General features: G+C 38.5%; 1 protein-coding gene across 3 annotated transcripts in view; it reads left to right on the forward strand.

Annotated features, from left to right (window-relative positions):
* Positions 1-17,035, forward strand: part of STAT4 (signal transducer and activator of transcription 4) — a 287,696-nt gene that overhangs the window by 215,949 nt on the left and 54,712 nt on the right. The window lies entirely within an intron of this gene.

Below are 17,035 nucleotides of genomic sequence, written 5' to 3' on the forward strand. Positions count from 1 at the left end.
AGAACTCTCAGAAGAGCTCAAAAAGAATTTTTAAAATCATATAAAAACAGAGGTAGAGGAAAAATTGGGAAAAGAAATGAGACTGACACAAGTAAATGATGAATAAAGCAATAACAGTTTAGTAAAGGAGGTACAAAAAAATACTGCATAAAATAACACTTTAAAAAACAAAACTGGGGGTGGAGCCAAGATGGCGACAAGAAAGGATCCTATCTTAGGCGCTCTCTCATAAAGCTCATAGGCTAAGGACTCTAAACTTTCGAGAGACAGAACCCACAGAGGGACCCAATGAGGCAGTTCTCCTACTCAAGCTAACCTGGAAAAGAGCATTAAGGCTCTGCTCCCCAGGGTTGGAGGGGCGGCTGCCAGAGGGGTGGCCCCCCAGAGCTAAAGAACTTCACCCTCCCAGAGGCAGCCCCAGGGCACTAGGAGCCGCAGCTCACAGCAGCGGGGGAGTCTCCTGAGCTACACCCCAGGGAGCACTAGGCACAAAGTGGGGGAACAGTAGGGGACCTCAGCCAGAGCTAGCACTTGGAGCCCAGCCTTCAGGGCTCACAGCATGGTCTTAGGGCAGCCCAGATCCAGGAACAGAAGCAGGCAGAGCTGATAAGCAGGAGCCCCCAGGGCATGAGCACATTGAACTTAGGGAGGGGAGTGAAGAGAGAATGCAGAGTTCTGCCCTCGCCCCTGGAACAGGACTCTGGGGCTCTGACCACATTCAGAACCTTATTGCAGTCTAGGCCCCCCTATAGAACAGCAGGGCCCCCTCTACCTCAGCCCTGTGGCAGAGAGGAGCGCATATGGTTATTCACAGACCAGGAGGGAGGACAGAGCACCACACACTGAGACCCTTGTGGGAGTGTCCCAAAAGCTCAGGAAGCACCCCAAAACCAGGCTCAGGCTGGGAAAATGAGCAAGCAGAGAAAAAAACGGAACACCATTGAGAAATATTTTGCAAATGAGCCCAAGAAAGATCAAAATACTCAGTCTGAAGATGAGGAAGCACAAGCTCCTGCATCTAAAGACTCCAAGAAAAACAGATATTGGGTTCAGGCTATGACAGAGCTCAAAAAAGACTTTGAAAGTCAAATGAGGAAGATAGAAGAAAAACTGGGAAAAGAAATGAGAGAGAAGCAGGAAAAACATGAAAATGAAGTCAGCAGCTTAGTCAAGGAAATCCAAAAAAATGCTGAAGAAAATAGCATGCTAAAAACAAGCTTAGGTCAAATGGATAAAACAGTTCAAAAAGTTATGGAGGAGAAGAATGCTTTAAAAAGCAAAATTGGCCAGATGGAAAAAGAGATAAGAAAACTCTCTGAGGAGAACAAATCCTTCAGACAAAGAATAGAATTCAGGGAGATTGAGGAATTTACCAGAAATGAGGAATCAATCCTTTAAAACCAAAATAAATGAAAAATTAGAAGAAAATGTGAAATATCTCATTGAAAAAATAACTGAAATGGAAAACAGACTTAGGAAAGATAATTTAAAAATTATTGGAATACCTGAAAGTCATGATCAGGAAAAGAGCCTTGACATCATTTTCAAAGAATTACTACAGGAAAATTGCCCTGATATTCTAGAAGCAGAGGGCAAAATAGAAATGGAGAGAATCCACCAATCCCCCCTGAGAAAGAGATCCCAAAAAACCAACCCCTAGGAATATTATAGCCAAGTTCCAGAACTCCCAAGTCAAAGAGAAAATATTACAAGCAGCCAGAAGGACACATTCAAATATCATGGAGCTGCAGTCAGGATCACACAGGACTTAGCAGCAACTACACTGGAAGCTCTTGGGCTTGAAATATAATATTCCGGAAGGCAAAAGAGCTTAGAATGCAACCGAGAATCAACTACCCAGCCAAACTGAATGTCCTCTTCCGGGGAAAAAGATGGACTTTCAGTGAACCAAGGGAATTTCAAATGTTCCTGTTGGAATGGCCAGAGCTGAAAAAAAGGTTTGATCTTCAGATACAGGACTCGGGTGAAGCATAGAGATTGGAGGAGAAGGGGAAAATATGAGGAACTTAATGATGATGAACTGCATGTATTCCTGTATAGAAAAATGACACTGATAATACTCATATGAACCTTCTCAGTTAATAGAGCAGGTAGAGGGAGCTTTTATAGTAGAAGCACAGGAGAAAGCTGAATTTTAAGATAAAATATGGTGTAAAAATGGAGTCAACAGAAAAAAGGGAAATGTAATGGGAGAAACAAAAAGGAGAGGGGGTAATAGGCCAAGATATTTCATATAATAAGATTTTTCTTTATTATAATGAGTTATTGCAATGATATGGAAGGGGGGAAGGCAAGGGGGAATGAGGTAATCTTCGCTTTCATCAGAGGTGGCTAGGAAACAGCATATATACTCAATGGGGTATAGGCATCTGAAGTAAGAAGGAAAGAGGGGGGATGGGGGAAGGGGGGGATGTGAGTCATGGAGGAGAGGATGGACCATGGGAGGAGAGTGGTCAGATATAACACATTTTCTTTTTTACTTCTTGCAAGGGGCTGGGATTGGATGTCCTGTCCGGGACCATAGGGCCAGGTTGATGCTGGGCCTAAGGGGTGGTATGAGGGCCCAGGGCCTCTTGGCCCCAGGGCCAGGGATCTGTCTGCTGCACCACTCAGCTACACTACAGCAGAGTCAGAGTGAAAGGAGAGAGAAAATATAGTGCAAGGTAGTGGAGAAATATGAAAGGAGGGAGTTGCGATCAGCAATGGCAACGGTGGAAAAATATTTAAGTCACTTTTGCCATGGACTTATAAAGAATGTGATCCACCCGCAACAGAGGTGTTCATGTTGGAATAAAGACTCAAGCACATTTTTTATTATTTTTATTTGGGGGGGGGGGGGGTGCAGGGCAAATGGAGTTGGGTGGCCTGCCTGGAACTGCATAGCAGAGTGATCGTTGGGTGTCTGAGGCCAGATTTGGACCCAGGTGCTCCTGGCTCAAGGGCCAATGCTCTGTCCAACACCCAGCCACCCCTACTATTATTACTATTTTATTTTATTTTGGGTCTTCTTTTTCTTTTTTTTTTTTTTTTTTTTTGTTTTTGCAGGACAGTGGGGTTCGGGTGGCTTGCATGTCACATGGCTGGGTGATTGTGGGGTGTACAGGGCTGGATGCGGGCTCAGGTGCTCGTGGCTCCAGGGCTGGTGCTCCATCCATTGTGCCACCTGGCCATACCTACAATTATTACTATTATTTTTTTATTTTCATTTTTTTCTCTCCCCTTTACTTTATCACTCAAGCAAGTCCATATTTATGGGGGAGGGGGTATTTCATTTACTCTTAAACAAGAATATTTTATTAATGTAAAAAATTATTTGTACAAAATGATAATAAACATTAAATATAATGCTCTAAAAAGGATGTACAAAAATTCACCAAAGAAAAGAAATAGCCAAATATAAAAGGAGGTACAAAAACTCACTAAAGAAAATAATGCACTAAAAATTAGATTTGGGCAAGTGGAAACTAATGACTCCATGAGACATCAAGAAACAATAAAACAAAAACAAAAGAATAAAAAATGAGAAGAAAATGTGAAATATCTCATCAGGAAAACAACTAATCTAGGAAATTGATCAAAAAGAGATAATTTAAAATTTATAGAACTACATGAAAGACATAATTTAAAAAAAAGCTCTAGATATCATAGTTCAAGATATTATCAAGGAAAATTCTCTGGATATCCTAGAATCAGAGGGTAAAATAGAAATTGAAAGAAATCCACCGATCACATCCTGTAAGAGATACCAAAATGAAAACTCCAGGCATATTATAACCAAATCCCAGAAATCCCAGGTCAAAGAGAAAAAATTACAAACAGTCAGAAAAAGATAATTCAAGTATCTTGGAGACGTATTCAGATAAAATAAAGATCTAGCCACTTATTCATTAATGAATTGTAGGACTTGTGATCTGATATCCCAGAGGGCAAAGGAGCTAAGATTATAATTTAAGAATCACCTACCCCCCCAAAACCGGAATATAATTCTTTAGGGGGAAATATTTAATGCAATAAAGAATGTTTAAGCATTCCTGATGAAAAGACTAGGACTGGGGGACGGAGCCAAGATGGCTACAAGAGAGGATCATCTCTTAGGCGCTCTCTCACAAAACTTATAAACTAAGGACTCTAAATTTTTGAGAGACAGAACCCACAGAGGGACCCAGTGAAGCAGTTCTCCTACTCAGGGTAACCTGGAAAAGAGCAGAAAGGCTCTGCAGACCCCAGGGTTGGAGGGGCAGCCCACCAGAGGGGTGGCCCTCCAGAGCGAAAAAACTTCAGCTTCCATGAGGCAGCCCCAGGGCACTGGGAGCTTTGACACACAGAAGCAGGGGAGTTTCCTGACCTATGCCCCTGGGAGCACCGGGTACAACTTGAGGGAACAGCGGGGGTACCTCTGCCAGAGTGAGCACGTGAAGCTCAGCCCTCAGGGCACATAGCGAGCAGTATGGCCAAGGCAGTCCAGATCCAGGAACCAGAAGCAGGCAGAGCCAGTAAGCAGGAGCCCCCAGGGCATGAGCCCATTGAGCTGAGGGAAGGGAGTGAAGACAGAGACTACAGAGTTCTGTCCTCTGCCCCTGGAAAAGGACACTGGGGTTCTGACTACATTCAGATCCTGATCACAATCTAGGCCTCCCCAATAGAACAGCAGGGCCCCCCCACCTCAGCCCCATGGCAGAGGGGGGGCTCATATGGTCATTCACAGACTAGGAGAGAGGACAGAGCCTCACACACTGAGACCCTTGTGGGAGTGTCCCAAAATCTCAGGAAGCACCCCCAAAACAGGCTTAGGTTGGGGAAATGAGCAAACAGAGAAAAAAGAGGAACACCATTGAGAAATACTTTGCCAATGAGGCCAAGAAAGATCAAAACACTCAATCTGAAGATGAGGAAGCACAAGCTCCTGCATCCAAAAACTCTGAGAAAAACAGAAATTGGGCTCAGGCTATGACAGAGCTCAAAAAAAGACTTTGAAAGTCAAATGAGGAAGATAGAAGAAAAACTGGGAAAAGAAATGAGAGAGAAGCAGGAAAAACATGAAAATGAAGTCAGCAGCTTAGTCAAGGAAATCCAAAAAAATGCTGAAGAAAATAGCATGCTAAAAACAAGCTTAGGTCAAATGGATAAAACAGTTCAAAAAAGTTATTGAGGAGAAGAATGCTTTAAAAAGCAGAATTGGCCAGATGGAAAAAGAGATAAGAAAACTCTCTGAGGAAAACAAATCCTTCAGACAAAGAATAGCACTCAGGGAGATTGCTGAATTTATGAGAAATCAGGACTCAATACTTCAAAACCAAAAGAATGAAAAATTAGAAGAAAAAGTGAAACATCTCATTGAAAAAACAAGTGATATGGAAAACAGATTTAGGAAAGATAATTTAAAAATTATTGGAATACCTGAAAGTCACGATCAGGAAAAGAGCCTTGACATCATTTTCAAAGAATTACTACAGGATAATTGCCCTGATATGCTAGAAGCAGAGGGCAAAATAGAAATTGAGAGAATCCACTGATCTCCCCAAGAAAGAGATCAAAAAAAAAAAAACCTCAGGAATATTATAGCCAAGTTCCAGAACTCCCAAGTCAAATAGAAAATATTACAAGCAGCCAGAAGGACACAATTCAAATACCATGTAGCTGCAATCAGGATCTCACAGGACTTAGCAGCAACTACATTAAAAGCTCGTAGGGCTTGGAATATAATATTCCGGAAGGCAAAAGAGCTTAGAATGCAACTGAGAATCAACTGCCCAGTAAAACTGAATGTCCTCTTCCAGGGAAAAAAGATGGACTTTCAGTGAACCAGGGGAATTTCAAATGTTCCTGTTGAATGGCCAGAGCTGAAAAAAAGGTTTGATCTTCAGATACAGGACTCGGGTGAAGCATAGAGATTGGAGGAGAAGGGGAAAATATGAGGGACTTAATGATGATGAACTGCATGTATTCCTGTATAGAAAAATGACACTGATAATACTCATATGAGCCTTCTCAGTTAACAGAGCTGGTAGAAGGGGGCTTTTATAGATGAAACACAGGAGAAAGCTGAATTTCAAGATAAAATATGGTGTAAAAATGGAGTCAATAGAAAAAAAAAGGGAAATGTAATGGGAGAAAGAAAAAAGAGAGGGGAATAGGCCAAGATATTTCATATAATAAGACTTTTTCTTTATTACAATGAGCTATTGCAATGATATGGAAGGGGGGAAGGCAAGGGGGAATGAGGGAATCTTCGCTCTCATCAGAGGTGGCTAGGAGAGGAAACAGCATATATGCTCAATGGGGTATAGACATCTGGAGTAAGAAGGGGGGGACGGGGGAAGGGGTGGGGATGTGAATGATGGAGGATAGGATGGACCATGGGGGGAGAGTGGTCAGATAGAACACATTTTCTTTTTTACTTCTTGCAAGAAGCTGGGATTGGAAGACCTTCCCAGGATCATAGGGCCAGGTGGATGCTGGACCTAAGGGGTGGTAGGGGGGCTCGGGGCCTCTTGGCCCCAGGACCAGGGATCTGTCTGCTGCACCACTCAGCTACCCTACAGCAGAGTCAGAGTGAAAGGAGAGAGAGAGAAAATATAGTACATGGTAGTGGAGAAATATGAAAGGAGGGAGTTGCGATCAGCAATGGCAATGGTGGAAAAATATGGAAGTAACTTTTGTGATGGACTTATCATAAAGAATGTGATCCACCCATGACAGAGTTGGTGGTGTTGGAACACAGACTGAAGCACATTTATTATTATTATTTGGGGGGTGCAAGGTAAATGGGGCTGGGTGGCCTGCCTGGGGCTGCATAGCAAGGTGATCATTGGGTGTCTGAGGCAGGATTTGAACCCGGGTGATCCTGGCTCAAGAGCCAGTGCTTTATCTGCCACCCAGCTGCCCCTACTATTATTATTACTATTTTATTTTATTTTGGGCCTTTTTTTCTTTTCTTTGGTTTTTGTAGGGTAGTGGAGTTGGGGTAGCTTGCAAGTCACACAGCTGGGTGATTGTTGGGTGTATGGGGCTGGATTTGGTGCAGGTGCTCCTGGCTCCAGGGCTTGTGCTCCGTCCAATGTGCCACCTGGCCATACCTATAATTACTACTATTATTTTTTTAATTTTAATTTTAATTTTTTTCTCTCCCCTTTACTTTATCACTCAAGTGAGTCTATATTTTGGGGGTGAGGGGGTACTTTGTTTACTCTAAGACAAGAATATTTTATTAATGTATAAAAAACATTATTTGTACAAAATGAGAATAAATAAATATTAAAAAAAGAAAAGACTAGAACTCAATAGAAAATTTTACTGTCAAGTACAAGACTCAAGAGAAAAAGGTAAACATGAAAGAGAAATCATAAGAGATTCAATAAGATTGAACTGTTTACATTTCCTACATAGGAAGATGATACTTTTAACTCCTAAGAACATTGTCATTATTAGGGCAGGTAAAAGAAATATGCATAGAGAGCATGAGCATGAATTGGCTATCAAGGGATGATATTCAAAACGAAGGAGCAAAAGAGGTATGCATTGAGAGAAGATAGAATAGGATAAATTATCTTGCATAAAAGAGGCATGATAAAGCTATTACAGTGGAGGGAAAGATGGGGGATGGTAGGCAATGATTGAATTTACTCTCATAAGAATTGGCTCACAAAGGAAACTACATATAAACCTAGTTATGTATAGAAATCTTTCATACCCTACAGGGGGAGGACAGATGAGAGAAAGAGAAACAAGGGGAAAATAAAATGGAGGGAAATACATAGTAATCATAAAGAAGTGGATAGCAGAGTGGATTAAAAATCAGAATCCGACAGTATGTTGTTTACAAGAAGCACCCTTGAAAAAGATAGTAAAGGTAAGGTACTGAAGCAAAATCTATTATGCTTCAGCTGAAGTAAAAAAAAAAGTACGGAGTAGTAATCTCATGACTCCAGACAAAGCAAAAGAAATAATAGGTCAAATTAAAAGAGATTTTGCTAAAAGGCACCATATGCAATGATATAATTTCATGTATAATAGCAATAATGATATTACATATAATAACATATATGCATCAAATGTTATAGCATCAAAATTCTTAAAGGAAAAATTAAATAATTATAGGAAGAAATAAACAGTAAAACTTTATGAGTGGGGTGCCTACCTCAACTCTCCCCTTTTAGAACTAGATAAATCTAACTAAAAAAAATAAGAAAGAAGTTAAGGGGATGAATGGTATTTTAGAAAAGTTAGATAAGATAAGCCTTTGAAGAAAGTTCAATGGCAATAATAGAAAGAGATATGCTAAGAATAGCAATGCATGTTACCTATACAAAAACTATACAAAAATTGATGATCTCTTTGGAAATAAAAAACTCACAAACAAAAGCAGAAACAGTAAATGTATCTTTTCAGATGAAATTACAGTAAAAACTCCATTCAATAAAGGGCCATGGAAGCATAGATTAATTGAAAACTAAATAATTTAATCCTAGAGAATGAGTGAGTCAAAGAAAAAATCCAAGAAATAATAATTTCATTAAAGAGAATGACAACAATGAGACAGCATGCCAAAATTTATGATATGCAAACAAAATTGTACTTGGGAAAAATTTATATCTTTAAAATTGCTATCCCTGTGTAAATTAAACTGCTCAGAATGGTCCCCCCCCTTTGTCAAGGCAACCCTGAGTATTCCCCTTACCAATTCTTTTAGGGGAACAGGCTAGTTTCTCCTGGGACAATTATATCCATCTTAGCATTGGCATGTGTTTACAACTGCACTTAGCCCAGGTGAAAGATTTCCTAGTTCATTCATTCATTTCTCTATATACCTCTATATGAATTGCAGGAGATATTTAAGCCTATAAAACACCCAATTCTATTCAGGATAAACTATAACCTGTAGGGAAATTGTTAAATTATGTGATAGTTCTGAATTTCTTTGATTTTCTGAAAAAAAATTGTAGCAAAAATGAGCCAGACATTCTGGCACTCTCAGGATAAAATGTTCTGACATATCATTATACAAAATTAGTTTTGAAAAAACAAGTTCTATTTGGCTTTTCTCCACAGATATTATAGAAGTGTAGAGATAATTCTTCCATTACAGAAAGAATATTTAATCATATTTATCAGACACAAGGATAAGACATGCATCCCACAAAAATTTAATCATTTTAGCAGCATAAAAGGTTATATGAAATTGTGCTTCTCTGATCTCCAACTAAGAACACACCAGTGTCAGAATCTTCTAGCTTTTGTCAGGTTTTTACATGAAGCACTCTGCAGATTCCCAAGACTCTAGAGAAAGTTTTGTTTTGGGGGTTTTTTTTAGGTTTTTGCAAGGCAAATGGGATTAAGTAGCTTGCCCAAGGCCACACAGCTAGGTAATTATTAAGTGTCTGAGACTGGATTTGAACCCAGGTACTACTGACTCCAGGGCCGGTGCTTTATCCACTGCGCCACCTAGCCACCCTAGAGAAAGTTTTAACAAGGTCACATAATATCTAATCTTTGGTTTTTCAATTATTTACCATAATATTGAATTACTGTCCATGTCATTTTATGGGTCTGCATGATACCTTCATTTACTTTTTTATTAGTATTTTTGTTTGGGTCCTATTAGGAAATACTTGCACATTGATGTCTAGGTACTTGTCTATTCTGTTCTAAATGTAATTTAAATTAGAACTTCTGGAAGGGAAGTGATAGGCATAAACTCTTTTAAAAGCAGTTTGGAAAGAGTTTGGAGAGAGGTTTAAAAATAATTTAAAATAATTCAATGTCAATGAGTTTTTATTCAAGCATGAGCTCTAAGGGCCAAGGAAGAAAAGTCAACTGCAGTCAGCTTGGAAGAATGTCAGTCAGTAATTGTGGATTCACTTGTATGTAAATGGATGGAGTCCTCTGGTCCAGTTTTTCCATTCTGGATGAAGGGAATCCATGAGGCACAAAAAAGAAGAGATCCAAAGGGAACAGAGAAATTTTATCCTTTTAAAAAAGGATAGGAGGAGTTGATTAGTTAGAAGAAATACTCAGAGATTTGATGGAGGATGAAAATAAGGCAATTTAATAGCTTCACTTCTACAAATTGTAAACAGATTAAAAAGTAGAGGAAAACCATCTGTAAGAGTTGAAACACTGAAGTTGGAGCTATATTTGAGTCCTAGAATGCTTTTGACTTTAAGAAAAAAAATCAAGGTGATTTGTCTAGTTAGCTTTGATAATAAAGCATAGTGTTAGATTTGTTGTTCACTTATCTCCAACTCTTAATGACCATATTTGGGATTTTCTTGGTAAAGATACTAGAGATTTTTGTCAATTCCTTCTGTATTTTACAGATGAGGAAAATTGAGGCAAACAAGGTTAAGTGACTTGCCCAGAGTCATGCAACTAGTAAGTATCTGAGACTAGATTTGAACTCAGGAAGATGGGTCTTCTTAACTTCAAGTTTAGCATTCTATCTACTGTGCCATCTAGCTATCCACAGGGTTAGATTAGTCAATAAGTAAAAATAGTTGAAGTTTAATGAAGAAAGACTCAAAGTTAAAATCAAGTATTGTAAATTTGTCAATATTCAAACAATTAAGATTTAATAAAATTCATTTAATAAGTTGAAAGAAAAACTATTAAATACTATGTAATTAGCATCTAGATAAATTAATAGAGAAAGATATAATTTCTCAATCAATAAACATTTCTTAAATTCCTACTATGTACCAGCTTTTGCTAAACCCTGAGGATACAAAAAGAAGTAAAAGACAGTCCCTGACTTTAAAGAGCTCACAATCTATGAGGGGGAGCCAATAATCCTTACAAACCAGCTATATATAAGATAAATGATGATGATGATGTTCATCCTTCATAATCAAAGATGACCATGCCATCACGTACATGATGACATGACTTGCACATTATGCTGATTATAGTGAGGGGAATGCTATGCAAAGGCATCCTTCTAACTGCCTTTTCCAGAACTGTTTCACCTCTTAGGAAATCCTAGGAAACAGGATTATTGTCTGGATGCTGCAGGAGTCCTTGGACTTGAGGGTGTGGTTTCCCTCTCATATCAGCAAGCACCCTGAGGCCCCCAGTAATGCCATGCAACACTGTAGTGTAGTGTTTTTTATCTACCTACTCTCAATGGTCTAATCCTCATTGGTTTCCTGAAATCTGTCTGTCAGGTCAAGGGAATAATACCCATCGGCATCATTTATGTCAGAACTACAACTGTATCTGATCATCTTAGGAACTGCTGATGGTATCTGGCCTTTGTTCTCAAGGAGAATTGTGACATCAGAGAGGTGATGCCATGACAAGCACATAGATTGGATTTGAGTGAGGAAGAGATCCTGTGCAAAGTCACCAACCTCATTTTCTCCTTCAGAATCATCTGGGTCTAGTGACCAGATATGAATCAGGACCATTGGAGATGGCCCTGGATGCAAGATATATGATTAAGTGACTTGTCCAAGGTCATACAGCTGCTAAGTATCAAGTGTCTGGGGCTGAATTTGAACTCAGATCCTTCTGACTCCAGGACTGAAGCTCTATCCACTGCATCACCTAGATGCCCCCCTTAGGAAATAATTCAGAGACAAAAGAAACTCCAAATAAAAGCTTCTTGTAGATGATCCTGTAGAAAAATGGGTTTTAACTGGGACTTAAAGGAAGCCAGGGAAGTCAATAGGTAGAAATGAGGAAAGAATTCCAGAGAAAATGCCTGGAGCTAAGAGTTGTCTTGTTTGTGAATAGCAAGGAAGCCATTGACATTGTATTAATGTAAACACTGTACAGGGAATAAAAATATTAAGAAGACTGGAAGGTAGAAAGTGTTCTAGGTGGTACCATAGAGCTGGGTCTGGAGTCAGGAAAACTCATCTTCCTGAGTTCAAATCTGATCTCAGACATTTATTAGCTATGTCACCCTGGGTCTCAGTTTCCTTTTCAGTTTCCTTGTCTATAAAATGTGCTGGAGAATAAAAACTGTTGGGAAATTTGAAAGTTAGTATGGAAGAAACTTAGATTAGACCAACACCTCACACTCTATACCAAGATAAGATCAAAATGGATACAGGATTTAGACATAAAATACAATATTATAAGCAAACTAGAAGATCAAGGAGTAGTTTACCTGTCAGATCTATGGAAAGGGAAGCAGTTTATGACTAAGGACTAGAAGGAGAACATCATTAAAAACAAACTAGATAATTTTGATTACATTAAATTAAAAACTTTTGCTCAGACAAAACCACTGTAACCAAGATCAAAAGAAATGTAGTAAATTGGGAAACAATTTTTACAACTACCTATTTCTGACAAAGGACTCATTTCTAAAATATACAGAGAACTGAGTCAAATTTTAAAAAAAAAAAAAGACAAGCCATTCCCCAATTGACAAATGGTCAAAGGATATGCAAAGGCAATTTACAGCTGAGGAAATCAAAGCAATCCACAGTCATATGAAAAATTGCTCTAAATCATTACTTATTAGAGAAAAGCATCTCTGAGATACCACCTCACACCTCTCAGACTGGCCAATATGACCAGAAAGGACAATGATTAATGTTGGAAGGGATGTGGGAAATCTGGGACACTAATACACTGTTGGTGGAGCTGTGAACTCATCCAATCTTTCTGGAGAGCAATTTGGAATTATGCCCAAAGGGCAACAAAATGTGCATACCCTTTAATCTAATAGTACCACTACTGGGTCTATACTCTGAAGAAATTATGAAAAGGGGTAAAAACATCACTTGTACAAAAATATTCATAGCAGTCCTGTTTGTGGTGGCAAAGAATTGGAAATTAAGTGAATGTCCCTCAATTGGGGAATGGCTTAACAAACTATGGTATATGTATGTCATGGAACATTATTGTTCTATTAGAAACCAGGAGGGATGGGAATTCAAGCCTGAAAGGATCTGCATGAACTGATGCTGAGGGAGATGAGCAGAACCAGAAAAACATTGTATACCCTAACAGCAACATTTGGGTGATGATCAACCTTGATGGACTTGCTCATTCCATCAGTGCAACAACCAGGGTCAATTTTGGGCTGTCTGCAAGTGAGAAAACCATCTACATCCAGAGAAAGAATTGTGGAATTTGAACAAAGACCCAACCCTATTACCTTCAATTTAGGAAAAAAAATCTTATTATGTAATTTTGCTATCTCTTATACTTTATTTTTCTTCCATAAGGATATGATTTCTCTCTCATCACATTCAACTGAGATCAATGTATACCATGGAAACAATGTAAAGACTAACAGAATGCCTTCTGTGGGAAGTGGGGGAGGGGAGGGAAGCAAGATTGGGGGAAAAATTATAAAACTCAAAATAAATAAAATCTTTCTAAAAAAATTAAAAAATAAAATAAAATGAGCTGGAGGAGATGACAAACTACTCCAGTTCTTTGCCATGATAACCCCAAATAGGGGTAACAAGGAGTCTATTAAGAATGAACAACAACAACGACAAAGCAGAGGATTTTGTATTTGAACCCAGAGGCAGTTCTGATATAGTCAGACTTGAACTTCAAGAAAATCTGTTTGGTAATTGCATGAAAGAATAACTGGAATGGGAAGAGGTATGTGGTTGACACAACCCTCAGAAGGCTATTGTATTAGTCTAGGCTGAGGAGACAAGGGTCTGCACTCATGTACATGTGGTTGCAATATGTGGTAGATGAGAGAAGGAGATCTGATAGATTTTGCAATGTGAAATTGATAAAACTTTGTTAAAAAATTGGTGAGAGAGAGAGTGACGTGTCGAGAAAGATAACTACATTTCAGGACTGGGAGGATGATGATGTTACCCTCTATATAACAGGAAAGGTAGGAGGGGAGGATGGTTTAGAGGGAAAGAGAGTGAGTTATTTTTTTAGATATAATCAGTTTAAGATGTCTCCAGGTTATCTAGTCTGAGATGTCTGAAAGTAAGTTAGAGGTGTAAGATAGGAAGTTCACAGAGAGACTAGGATAGGTAGATTTGAAAATTGTCAGCACAGTTAGTAATTAGAATTTTAATGGTATTATGTGCTAAATGCTTTTTGATTCCATTTTTTCATGGCTGGGCAAAACCCAGGAGGTTGGCCCATGTAACCATATTGGTTCTTGTTCTCCGTTATCAAAGAAGACCAAAATGAAGTCACTGTATTAGAGACAAATTACAGTGTGTCCAACTGTGGCTAAACTGACCAATCTGAGCTCAAAAATGCTCTCCCACAGTCATGCACAAATATTCCATGTGAATAGTTGGGGTGCATCTCATGTTTGATCCAGCAATACTACTGCTTGGTCTATACCCTGAAGAGATTATGAAAAAGGGTAAAAACTTGTGAATCTCATGTTTCCTTTGAGCTACTTCAATTCTTCCTTACTCATAAAGCAAAACACCCTCTCTGACAAGGGCACACCTTGCTGGGTTGCCTGTACCAATGTCTCCCATGTTGAACAATCAATTTCAAAGTTCTTGAGACCTTGAAGAGTATCCTTATATTGCTTTTTTCTGAAGCCCCTGTGAACACTTGTCCTGTATAAGTCAGATATCACTATTCATTTGATGTCACTTTTAGCAATTTTGAGTCCTAGAAGAAAAATAGTCTCTATAAGATCTCTAAAAGCATCTAAAAAAATCCATACTATAAAAGGATGGCAAGAATTATAGGCCTTATGGTAATAAATTGTCTATGAAATTCTAAAAGTTGTAAATATCTTCTGTAGAATGGAAAGGACAAAATGAGAAATTGTATAAAATAAAATTGAAAAGTTTCTGTATCTTTGAAATTGTAAATCAAATGAAATTTCCTACATGCTGTGATGGTGGGTACGCTATAGTCATTCAAAAGACACTTTCCCTGCTTTGCAGAAGTTTATTATTCAGAAAAGATGACATAAATGTAACCAGATATACAGTAAAGTTCTTTGTAATCAAAGAAGATCATGACATCAGGGAGGTGATGCCACAACAAGCATGTGAATTGGATTTGAGAGAGGGGGCAATGTGCTAAGTCACCAGTCTCACTTTGTCCTCCAGAATCATCTGGGTCCAATGATCCGGATGACTGGAGATGGCCCTGGATGTGAGACAGTCCAAAACATCTTCGTAAAGAAATTCTATTCAAGAAGTATTTGTTATGTTCAGCAAGCATTTATTATTTATTATCTATGAGGCAAGAAAGTAAAAAATGAAGCACCTGGGGCTTACATGTTTGGAGGGAGGTGAGTGCAGACGTGAAAAATAAGAAAATTATTACCTAATTAAGAATATTTCTGTTGTGAATTAAAAACAAAAGGTAATAACTTAGGAAAATTCCTTGGAATAAGTAGGTTCTAATAAATTGAACCTTGAAAAGTAAGTATTCTATTCAATGTGGGAAGGGAGATGTAACCAAATTTTGAGTAATAGTGAGAGACAAAATTCAAAGAGGAGAAAAATTAATTGATTGGGAAGGATTGAATCAATTAATCTGGCTTGTAAAGATGGAAAAGAAAAAAATCATAAATTAAAGTGACAAAATAGCTTATGTATATGTAGCATTTTATGTAAAATATCTTGTGCATATGTAGCATTTTATAAGCATTACCTTATATGACCCTTGCAACAGCTTTGTGAGGTAAATACTATTTTAATCCTCATTTTACAGATGAAGTTTAGGCTAAATGAGTCATCCATAGTCACACAACTTGTAAGTGTAAGAGGTGGGATTCAAATCCCAGTCTCTTCTGATCCTAAGTTCACATAATCACACTGTCTCTTAACATAAAATGAAGCAAATTGGAATGAGAGCTTAAACGAGTAAGAATTATAACTACAAAGTAAGAGAAAACTACTAGAGAAATTGAAGAATGAGAAATGAATTCAGATTTATGGATAAAAATGATGACTGGGAATAACATTTATAATTGGATTAAGTAATAAAAGTCTAGATGCAGTGAAGCCAAAGACTGGAAATGACTCAGCAGGGGTTATTGTGGGAAAGATAGGATCATTCTGAGACATTCTATATTGGAAGATTTTCATGGCCATAGTCAAGTTTCAGAAGTCTCTGGTTTTGTTGGTATGAGAACTGTCTAACCCATCTAAAACTGAGTGTATGGTCTTATGAGAGTTTCTCAAGGGTCAGAGTTGAAGTGATTTATCATCACACAGTGAGTAAATGTATTAGATGTAGACTGTGGTCATGTCCACCTTCATAAAAGACACATGGATGGGGGCAGCTAGGTAGCACAGTGGATACAGCACCAGCCCTGGAGTCAGGAGAACCTGAGTTCAAATCCTGCCTCAGACACTTAATAATTGCCTGGCTGTGTGACCTTGGGCAAGTCACTTAATCCCATTGCCTTAAAGAAATAATTTTTTTTAAAGTTGCTTCATAAAAGACACATAATAATGTCATAGAAAGTAAATTTTCTTTCAGCAGGATCTGTTTCAGTTAGTCAATCAATAAATATGTGTTAAGCATTATATGTCTGACACTATGCCAAGCTCTAAGGATACAAAAAAGGCAAAAGACAGACTCTGGAGGTGGCTAGGTAGCTGGGGTGGCTAGGTGGCATAGTGTATAGAGCACCAGCCCTGGAGTTAGGAGTACCTGAGTTCAAATCCGGCCTCAGACACTTAATAATTACTTAGCTGTGTGGCCTTGGGCAAGCCACTTAACCCCATTGCCTTGCAAAAACTTAAAAGAAAAGAAAGACAGACTCTGTCCTCAAAAAGCTCACAGTCTAATGAAGGAGACATCATGCAAACAAATATCTACAAATGAGTTATAGACTCAAGAAAAGATTTAAGAAAAGTTAACCAAATGAAGGCACTAACATTAAGGGAGATGAGGGAAAAGCTTCTTATAGATGGTGAGATTTGAGGTGGGATTTGTGTTTTTTGTGCTTGAATCCCCAGCAGATAGCATGGTATCTTATTCATAGTATGAACTTAATAAATATTTTTGGAATTCTGTAAAGCAATTTGGAACTAAACCCAAAGGGCTATAAAATCATGGCTGCCCTTTGACATAGCAGTGCCACTGCTAGGTG

Source organism: Macrotis lagotis, chromosome 1, assembly GCF_037893015.1.
Source record: "Macrotis lagotis isolate mMagLag1 chromosome 1, bilby.v1.9.chrom.fasta, whole genome shotgun sequence".
Taxonomy (NCBI): Eukaryota; Metazoa; Chordata; class Mammalia; order Peramelemorphia; family Peramelidae; genus Macrotis; species Macrotis lagotis.